The 10,635-nt window shown below is 44.2% G+C and overlaps 1 long non-coding RNA gene across 1 annotated transcript; it reads left to right on the top strand.

Annotated features, from left to right (window-relative positions):
* The first annotated feature begins 250 nt into the window (after positions 1-250).
* On the top strand, positions 251-10,395 carry LOC307209493. The gene is made up of 2 exons (XR_013835611.1): positions 251-1,464; positions 8,980-10,395. It is a non-coding gene; the product is annotated as an uncharacterized lncRNA (long non-coding RNA).
* The last annotated feature ends 240 nt before the right edge of the window (positions 10,396-10,635 follow it).

The raw sequence follows: 10,635 nt of genomic DNA, 5'->3' as shown, positions 1-10,635 counted from the left end.
TAACATCAGCTTTATAAGAACTTCATAAAACTCTTTGGCCTGGATTAACAATAAGTCTACATGCTTGCTGAATGCAGCTAAAGAGGGGGATCCATTGGGAGGGAATTCCACAGCCAGGATGCTGCCACTGAGAGTGCCCTGTTTTAGGTCCTATGAGTAGAATCTCTTCCACAGCTTACGAATTTCAAGAGGTCTCAATGTATTGATGAAAATGCCATACTTGTTTCCCAAGTCATGTGAAACCTCTGCTGCTAGTATGGTGGTACCTCAGGTTACAGACGCTTCAGGTTACAGACGCTTCAGGTTACAGACTTCGCTAACCCAGAAATAGTACCTCGGGTTAAGAACTTTGCTTCAGGATGAGAACAGAAATCACACAGCGGCAGCAGCGGGAGGCCCCATTAGCTAAAGTGGTGCTTCAGGTTATGAACAGTTTCAGGTTAAGAACAGACCTCCGGAACGAATTAAGTTCTTAACCAGAGGTATCACTGTACTGATGTTTTGAATTGGTCCCAGTAACTCACAAATAGCCAGTGGTGTGGCTTAAGGAAAGGAGATAATAGGATATTCTCTTGTTACACCATAAAAGGTAAAGGTAAAGGACCCCTGGACAGTTAAGTCCAGTCAAAGGCGACTATGGAGTGTGGCACTCATCTCACTTTCAGGCCGAGGAAGCCAGCATTTGTCCACAGACAGCTTTCCGGGTCATGTGGCCAGCATGATGAAACTGCTTCTGGTGCAATGGGACACCATGATAGAAACCAGAACACATGGAAACACCATTTACTTTCCCTCCACAGTGCTATCTATTTATCTACTGCCACTGGTGTGCTTTCGAACTGCTAGGTTGGCAGAAGCAATGGGAGCTCACCGTTGTGCTCATACAAACCACCAACTTTCTGATCAGCAAGCCCAAGGGGCTCAGTGGTTTAGACCACAGAGCCACCCGCTCCCTGTTACACCATAATCTAGCAGTGGTATTCTATATCACTGGTAACTTTTGGACTGTCTTCAAGAATAGCCCCGTGTAAAAGGCGCTGCAGTCATCTATCCAGGAGATTATTAGATCATGGATCACTGAAAACAAGCTCTCATTCAAGGAATTGCTGTAGCTGGTGAACCAACCAGAGCTGTTCAGTACTTAACATATGAAACACTGTTATGAGGAATAATGTCTGAAGGTTTAATTGACAAGAAAGGGATTCAGGAATGAGCAAGGAAATCACCTTTTTCCTGTTCCAGGTGAACTGTAGAAAGTGTTATTCAAGTTTAATGTTTAATAATTATGTTTTCTAACATACAGATGGAGCGGTTAAGCTTTGACCCTCCAGGTATAGTTGGACTCCCTACTCTCACCATTCCTGACCATTGACTCTGTTGGCTGGGGCTAATGGGAGTTGGGATCTCTGGAGAAGGCTGGATCTGGAGTTTAGCCATGTCTGATACAGGAGAGCAAACCTTAATGTAAGTATTAGTATGCTTTCTTCCAACTCTATGATTCTATTAACCCCTTACCCCTTTCAAATCTCTTTGAGAAAGTAGCAAGTGAAGAACAGGAAACAGAGGCCAAGCAGAGTTTCAAAAATATAGGGAAATAAGGGGGGGGGGGGGTGTTTCCCAAATATAAATTTGGGGACTGTTGCTATTTGAGATTCATAAATGCTCTTGAGTTAGGAGTGAGCAGCCAGGATGGGGTTTGTAATCCAAAGCATCTGAAGGGAACCATTGATCTTCAACTGGTGGAGAGGGACTCTGATTTGGGATGGGTTGTGATAGCAGCAGTCAGACATACAAATATGTGGTTCAAAAAAATAAGATATGGGTCCCCAAATGCATATTTGGGTTAAAACTAGATCCTAGTTTTCAAAACCTTGAAGACTAGTGTTCTAAGCCTCACTTTGGAGACACACGCAAACCTCCATGCCCATTCCTGTGTGGAATGTAATCATTATTTTACTATTTTAGATTACCATTTTAAATAGTACCCCCCAATCTCTCGTTCTGTACTGAATTTCGGGCCTCTTGCATCTTTCTCTTTAGTATAGTGTAAGCGTGAATGACAAGACTAATAATCTCACCCCCGCTCTTTCTGGGCCCAGTAGCAGGTGTCCCAATACTTCCACTGAATGCCACCTTCCCCCCCCCCAAAAAAAAAAAATTATCAACAATCTTCCTTCAACAATGATTTATTATTGGCATAATTTGCCTTGGTACAATGAGCCAGCGAACATATTTCTGCACCCGGGTGACAGCCAGTTGATGGCTCTCCAGGCTCCTGTTTTATTTAGTGTTGAACCTCATATGATTTGGTTACATTTCTTCCCCCCTCCCGCTTCTCCCTCCGCCCCCCACCTCCCATCCTCCCCACCCAACCTTTTCTCATTTTGTTTTGTTTTGTATGAGTGTGTGTTTCGCATAACCCTGGGCCGGCTGACAGCGCTTGTAAAAACCAGAAGTCGATCTTGCCGTGGCTTTTCACCATTAATCAAGCTGCCTGGAATTGGAAAGTAACACTGACAGGCTTTTATCTTGGAGAGAAGGAGGATGGCAGATGTATTTTATGGTGGATGAGCCTTCACAGCTTCTATTAGGCTGGGACTTCAGTGGTACAAGGTGGTGGTTTGAAAGAAAGGGGGGGGGGAGAGAGAGAAGGGAAGAAGGGACGTGGAGGTTTGGAAAGGGGGACGTGTGGTGGGGGAGACCAGCCGGGAGAAGCAGGGAGAGGCCTATAGATAAATAGATCCGTCAGTCAGGCGATGTGAAGGTCTCTAGGCGGCCAGCCATTGTAGGTGACAGAAAAGGCAATCAAAGACAAAACAAATCAAAAGGTACATCTTATCAGCAGCAGGCCAGCTGGACTTCCACAGCACTCACAGGCCCTGCGGAGGGCAGGAGAAATTAATCGTGCTGTCGAGGCCAGAGAAATTGTCGCCGCTGAAGGTCCAAGTTCAGGCAAGCAGAGGTGGCCAACATTAAAGGAGAAAGAGAAGCGGGGGTGTTGGTGGTGGTGGGTGTTGTGGGGGGAGAGGAGAGAGAGAAAGCGAGCGGTGCTGTCCCACCAGCTCCCTCCTTCCTCTCCCACCCCCCTCCACCGGCCGCCTCGCTCTCCTGACAAGTGCATTCATCGTGAGATGATAGCTGGGCACCTATGATTGGTACCTTTAATAATATAGCCCTCGCTCAGCTGTCACCCTGAAAGAACAATTTTTCCTCCCGCTTTCCTCGATGCAAAGATACATTCATAATGAGAAGTGTGACAGAAAGTGGGAGCGCAGGGAGCCAGGGAAAGTTTGGAAGAGCATTAATCAAAAAGTGAAGCCGGGGGTGATGGCGGCTGCCGGGAGCGACAGTGCCATCAATATGGGGTTTGTGGATGGTGTGCGGACCTTTGGGTTGAAACTTCCTGTTACGTTTGAGCCACCTCAAAGTGAGGATGCTCTCACAGCGGGGGAGGAGTGACTTTCTCCTTCCTTCCTTCCATCCATCCATCCCACAGAAACATCAACTTTGGAAACTTCATTTTTCTTCTTTGCCAAGAGGCTGTGATCAGAGCCATACTTGGTGAGCTAAAGCTTATGCTTTCATCTCATTGTAAAATCACAGAAACTCAATGTGTACCATTGGGCTATGAGCATAATCCTTACAGCTATCCTTTTCTCCATTTTCCTGTTTTATGGGGGCAAAGAGTGTCCTCCAGGAGAGGTGCCTTCTATCCCCAGAGTCTCCATTTTCTTAATCCAGAGCTTTCCAAACTTTTCACGTTGGTGACACACTTTTTAGACATGCACCATTTTGTGACACAGTAATTCAGTTTTACTGCATACTGAAGGTTAAACTAACCCCTTTCCAGGCCCAAGAGGAGTGCGGAGAGTGTTTGTGCAACACACCGACACACTGCAGCTGACACACTAACATGTCGTGACACACAGTTTGGAGAGTTCTGTCTTACTTCTTGCTTCATCCCTTCCATAAATGTTGGTTCAGAAGTTATGGGTCAACTTGTAAGGTGACCCTTTGTCACTTCATTCCCATGGGAATGAGTGCAAGGATGGGTGCACAGATCCATAGGCAAGAGTACTTCACCCTTGCAGTGACATTATGAGAAATGCAGGAAGTGCAGTGTTATTCTTACTGTTGGGGTCTGTCTCAAATATTGCCATTATATTTTCCTCGCTCTGTTAAATTGAACCAGAATCCAGCCAGCATTATGCACATTAGGATCCTATTGAATTACGGTAAATGGCAGAGTTAAGCACATTCTTAGCTGGCTCCCATAGAAATACATGGAGCTTAGAGCACAATCTTTGCATGTTTATATGTGTTTGTGTTTATAGTAGGATATGGGACTTACTCCCATATAAATGTGCATAAGACTGCAGTTTAACTTTGCTTGGTTCATGTACTTGACATTTCTTCTACAGTGCTGCTGTCTCTGTTACGGATCCAGTGAAATAGTCTCTAAATCTTAAACTACAATAAAATGGTTAATTTTTAAAGTTCCACAGAATTCTGATTTGTGCCACAACAGACTAATACTGTTCCTTTTCTGGAACAGACCAAGAGTGACATTGTCATTTTCCATGTTGCCATATATATTCTTTTATAGATTAGTGCTGAACTAAGAGGTTGTATTGTGTCATCTGACACATCAGCCTGTTTTTTTGTTGGCTGGTGTATCCAGGATTACCTTAATGTATTTAGAATTTTCTGCTGCCTTCATTCCACTCTTGAAGTACTGAGATCTTGTGGAGATATTTACATGCAATATCAGCAAGAGGAAGATCACATTCCTGCAGCCTCAGATTACTATGGAGAGAATGACATATGTCCACATGACTCGTATGCTTTGTGGATGTAATGTTTGCTATTCAAATTATTATCTAGAAAGAGCTCAAGACTGACTCACATAATGTTAAGCAGGAACTAGTAAAGCTGCTTTCATATATTAATGCTTAAGAGAGTGAGCAAGCTTGGTCTATAGCTTGGTTCTACCATGTCAGAGCATTTTCTGATCAGCTGTAGCTCAGTAGGAAAGCATGTCTCCAGTCCTGAAACCCTGGAGAGTTGTTGCCAGTCATTGCAGCAGACCCTCCAAGGGTTGCTATTTTCCAGGGATGTCCCTGATTTAGAGAAGCTGTCCCAGTTTCTGATTCTATCCCAGAATGGCCCACTTTTCCTTAGGTCAGGGGTCAGCAAAGTTTTTCAGAAGGGGCTGGTCCACTGTCCCTCAGACCTTGTGGTGGGCCGGACTATATTTTGAAGGAGGAAAATGAATTCCTAAGCCCCACAAATAACCCAGAGATGCATTTTAGATAAAAGCACACATTCTACTCATGTAAAAACATGCCGATTCCTGGACCGTCGGTGGGCTGGATTTAGAAGACGATTGGACTGCATCCGGCCCCTGGGCCTTAGTTTTCCTACCCATGCCTTAGGATGTCCCTATTTTCATTGGAAAAATGTTGCAGGGTATGGAGTTATCCAACCCCCGATCCGTCTGAAGGCAATCCTGCATAGGGAAGTATTTTAAATGTTTACTGTTTTATTATGTTTTTATATGCCTCAGCGCCTAGGACTTGCCGATCGAAAGGTCGGCGGTTCGAATCCCTGCGGCGGGGTGCGCTCCCGCTGCTCGGTCCCAGCGCCTGCCAACCTAGCAGTTCGAAAGCACCTCCGGGTGCAAGTAGATAAATAGGGACCGCATACCAGCGGGAAGGTAAACGGCGTTTCCGTGTGCGACTCTGGCTCGCCAGAGCAGCGATGTCACACTGGCCACGTGACCCGGAAGTGTCTCCGGACAGCGCTGGCCCCTGGCCTCTTAAGTGAGATGGGCGCACAACCCCAGAGTCGGACACGACTGGCCCGTACGGGCAGGGGTACCTTTACCTTTACCTTTTATATGTTGGAAGCTTCCCAGAGTGGCTGGGGCAACCCAGTAATATATGTGGGGCATAAATAGTAAAATTATCATTATGGAATGGGACGTCCCTGTTTTCATTGGAGAAATGTTGGAGGGTATGGTCCACATATAGAATATCTGTCTCTTGTTTTATAATAACTCATTAAGAATAGAGGAGGGTGGAGGGGAGAGTCTCACCCCCTCAAAAAATGCACCAAAGCCCCCCACGCTACTCCATTGTCTGTGTGCACAATGGAACTTCTTCCTCACCTGCCCCCTCCAACCTCCAGGAGGCCTCAAAACCAGCTTTTCCCAAACTTGTGTTCTTAAACACAAGTGAGCCATGGGCCTCATTGGAAACTTATCAGGGGATTCTTCACTGGTGAGATCTGTACTGGTAGACAAGTTATATTGAAATAAAGTTAGCTCACCACTACTGATTTTCCTCTTAGTGGGCAGCTTTAGAAGACAATTGGACCACTGCCCATTTACTGGAGGCAACGGTTGAGCTCAACTGTGCTCTGAGCAGGGCACACAATACATGCCCTACAATCCTTTGCAATGTACAGGAATTTTGGGGCTGATGAGAAGGTATAAAAGTAGTTGCTGAAGGTTGAAATTTTTGAAAACCACTGCTTAAAAATTGAATAGAAGACTGACAATGTGCTTTGCCCTCCCTCCATTCCCCACATAAACACTTTTGCAATGTAATTGCAGATAAATAAATACACAGCCAAGATACCTAAATGGACATGTTTGCAGGACCATTTCATCTTCCGGTTACTGCCCTATAATACTTTCTCAAAAGAAAAGCAGGGAAATACGGTGTCAGAATCCTCTAGTTGTTGCTGTTTCTTGGATAGCTTTCCATAAGTATCTTCCAAGCACCAGCAACTTTACATCTGTAAAATGGAAACAAGTGTGTGTGTGTGTGTGTGTGTGTGTGTGTGTGTGTCTAATGATGAACAAGATAAGGAAATGTTATTGCTTCAGCCTCAGGCCGAGAATCCAATTAAACAATGATGTTCTCAGTCCCTGGCTTCTGGTGTTCACGTCCCCAGTTTTCCTAACAGACTTTGAGTTTATGCTGTGGGTAATGACAAATCATCAATCACCCTCATAAGCTGACACTGAGAGGGCCCTGGCAACATCAGAATCTAGTGTTATTTCAGTATGTAACACAGGTTTGCATTTTTAAAGACTGAAAATTAAGTAGGGCTGATATGGTCTACATTTGGCTGCCCAGTGCTGTTACTGTGGCATGACTAAAGGTGATAAAAGAGGGCGCTGATCTCCAAAGCAGTAAAACTCTTGCTGGTTACCTGTCACATCCTTGTATGCACCTGAGTTAAATTCCTAATGTTTACATACAAACTGCCAATCCTGTCCCAATAAGCCTCTTTCTGCCTTGAACCATCACCACAAGACAAGCTTTCCTTATTAGGGAGGGATTTAACGGCCACCCCAATCCAATTAGTCCAGTAGAGGGGGCTGGATCCCATAGTCCTTTGCCCCAATCCAAGGAAGTGACACGTGTGAGTAATGAAAGGACGGACAGGACAAAGTTTTCCACAAATCCTACTGCTGAAGAAACAAGCTGATCCATTTAAACAGCTACTAGTCTCTTCAGCAGGAGTAGGAATAATAGAAGCAAACACAGGAAAACACACAGCTCCAGTTTAATGCAGCATTCTTTCTCCACTTGTTGCACTGTGTGGATCCCAGCTTATATTAGGGATCGATACAAAACGCTTCAGCTTTCTGAACCCTTTCCTCTTCCAAGTGCCCTCCCCAAGGAGAAACCAGTATAGTCTTTCTTTTAAAATCAAATTTATTACTTTAAAAAAAGAACAAAAAAACCTTTTAGCATTGTGGTATCACAATAAAGGAGGCTGCATGGGACAGTTTGGTGCAGTATTTAAAAAATAGGATTTTAAAAAATAACCAAACGTGTGTATGTGTGTAAGGGGAGACAACAACCCCCCCCCCCAAATGTGTTAGCCACCCCTGGCATATAGTATTGTTTCCTAACTCTAATTGTTCCTTGTCTTGCGGACGTCTCTGGTTCTTTACTTGTCCCTGTTCTCTTTATTGTACAACATGTCTTAGGGATGATGCATAAGGTGGGTCAGTCTGGTCTGCACATACACACGCCTGTGGTGCTGTAGTCTAAACCAGAGTCTCTTGGGCTTGTTGATCAGTAGGTTGGTGGTTCAAATCCACGTGAGGGGGTGAGCTTCTGTTGCTCTGCCCCAGCTTCTGCCAACCTAGCAGTTTGAAAGCACACCAGTGCAAGTGGATAAATAGGTACCGCTCCAGTGGGAAGGTAAATGGTGTTTCAGTGCGCTCTGGCACTTGTCACAGTCCTCCATGCACCAGTAGTAGTTTAGTCATGCTGGCCACATGACCTGGAAAGCTGTCTGTGGACAAACAGTGGCTCCCTCGGCCTGAAGTGAGATGAGCGCCGCACCCCAGCCACCTTTGACTGGACTTAAGTATCCAGGGGTCCTTTACCTTTTTACCTTACCTTACTGCACCAAAAAAGGCAGGGCACACATAATTTTGCAAACCTTTTATGGTAACCTGCATTTTTATTGTAGCTTCTCTCTCCCTCTCTCTCTCTCTTGGTAAGGCTGAAACACTTCTTCTGCATTTTTAACCTTTGGAAGAATGAGAGTGACCTGAAGTGCCTCGAAAAGCTTTTACATTAACAAAAACATCAAGCATGGGGAGAATGCAATTTCAGCACTTCATATTGATATGGATGCAATCATCCTTCAAGCTGCTTTGCCAGTGCACACTGTGCCATTTGCATAGGGGGCACGTACACTGGATTTATGTGTAGTCACTTCCTTAGGGCCGTATCCCAGTAATGACGAGACCCACAACCTGAAGGGAAATCACCACTGCTAAGCTTATAATATTCAACTGGTTCCTGCAGCTCCCACCCACCACAGGTTTAATATTAGAACTATTTTTCACACCGAAACTGAAATAGTACAAAATATGGGCCTGCTGTAATTGTTGTTAGATTATGTGTCACCCTGATAAGATGTAACAAATATTTTCCTACCCTGCAGGGCCCGTTTCTCTGTGGTTAATGGATGGAGAAACTTCTCATAGTCTGCAGGCAATCGGTCGTAAAAACTTCGCTCTGAAGATTAATGCAATAAGTGCAGCACTTCTGGAAAATGGGCAGAGCTGAATTAAAATAATGCAGTTATTTTTTTCCAGATTTAATAAGAAACCTTAAGCAACCGAGATGGGATTTCTCCCTCTGCTAGATCATCGTGTCCTCCATATATAAGAACACTCTTATTTCGATTGATTTTAAAGGAGAATTACAGTTATAGTGCGTGGTGCTGTTATTCTTTCAATTGAACTGTTTATCAGTTATATGACGGCCATTTTCATGGGCAGAGCTTTGACACCAGTAATTCTGATGGGAATCACTTAATAGACCAGATAAACATTCAGGTACAATTTAGCATTCAATGGTTGCTGTTGTTTTAATCCTTTATATTACAGCTTGGTTGGTTTTCCTGGATTTTTTTTAAAATACCTGCTCTTTATGAAGCATGGTGCTTGTCTCTTTGCAAACTGTTCCACAATAAAATAAAATATACGGAATGGAATCAAACAGAGGCGAAATCTGATGCCACCATCTAGCCCTTGTGCTGCCTGCCCAAAGCTGGCTAAGTGAAGTGCTGGGCTTTGGGAAGGAGGCGTGAGTACGGTTGCCACATGTCCAGGATTTCTCAGGCATATCTGGAATACTGCAGTTGGCAGCAGTGTAGGAAATAGGAAATAGGAAAAATGTCTGGGAAAATCCAGACATATGGCAGCCCATGTCGGCAGTGCTGTTTTTGCCGATTTCCCATAAAAATAGATCAAAAACTGCTAATTTTGCTCAACAACTTTTCTGTCCGAATTTTCAGTTTGAAATATGGCACCCCTAGGTGTGAGACTCTGGCAGGGTCCTAGATCCCACACCTCCTTCCCAAACCCAGTGCCTCTTTACCCGTCTTTGGGAAAGCAGCACAAGGGCTGCAGGGTGTGGTCAAATGTTTCTGAGGGCTGACAAGAAAGGCTTTGAGGGCTGCATGGTATACAAATTTAATTACTACTGCTGCTGCTGCTGAACAGCCCTGCTCTAACACAATAATCTCTGCTTGCACAATGGAACTTCCCTCTCTCCTCACGAGGGTCAGAGGGAGATCCCAAGTGCTCATTGTACATGTTTGCAGGTTCTGTATTTAACAACTTTGCTATACAAGAACACACATGCTTGTTTCCAGGCCACTTCAAGGTACTTACCTTTAAAGCCCTAAATGGCTCAGGCCCAGACCTTCTAAAATAACCTCTCCTATAATTGCATTTATATAATTGTTTTGATTTTTACGTTGTGTAGATGGATAACATTTGTGTTGTATTTTGTAAACCACCTTGTTTTCTGATGAGGGGTAGTGTATAAATTAAATACACAAAGAAACAAAGACCACTCTACCTGCTCCCCAAGATCCGATTATGAATTTCAAATACGTTACTTGTGTGTGTGGTCCAACAAGCAACTGAAATCTGATTTATAAATGACTCACACTTCTGACTGATGCAGAAAGGAAAACTTATATGACCTTTTTTTCTTAAGAAAAATTAATCCTTATCATTTTATGGTGAAGGAGCAGGTGATGTTCAAGTCCCTCTCTTCGTACTGTACTTAGATATACAAGTGACTT

This window comes from Podarcis cretensis (assembly GCF_951804945.1).
Source record: "Podarcis cretensis genome assembly, chromosome: 2".
Taxonomy (NCBI): domain Eukaryota; kingdom Metazoa; phylum Chordata; class Lepidosauria; order Squamata; family Lacertidae; genus Podarcis; species Podarcis cretensis.
This window is presented reverse-complemented; position numbering and strand designations above follow the sequence as displayed.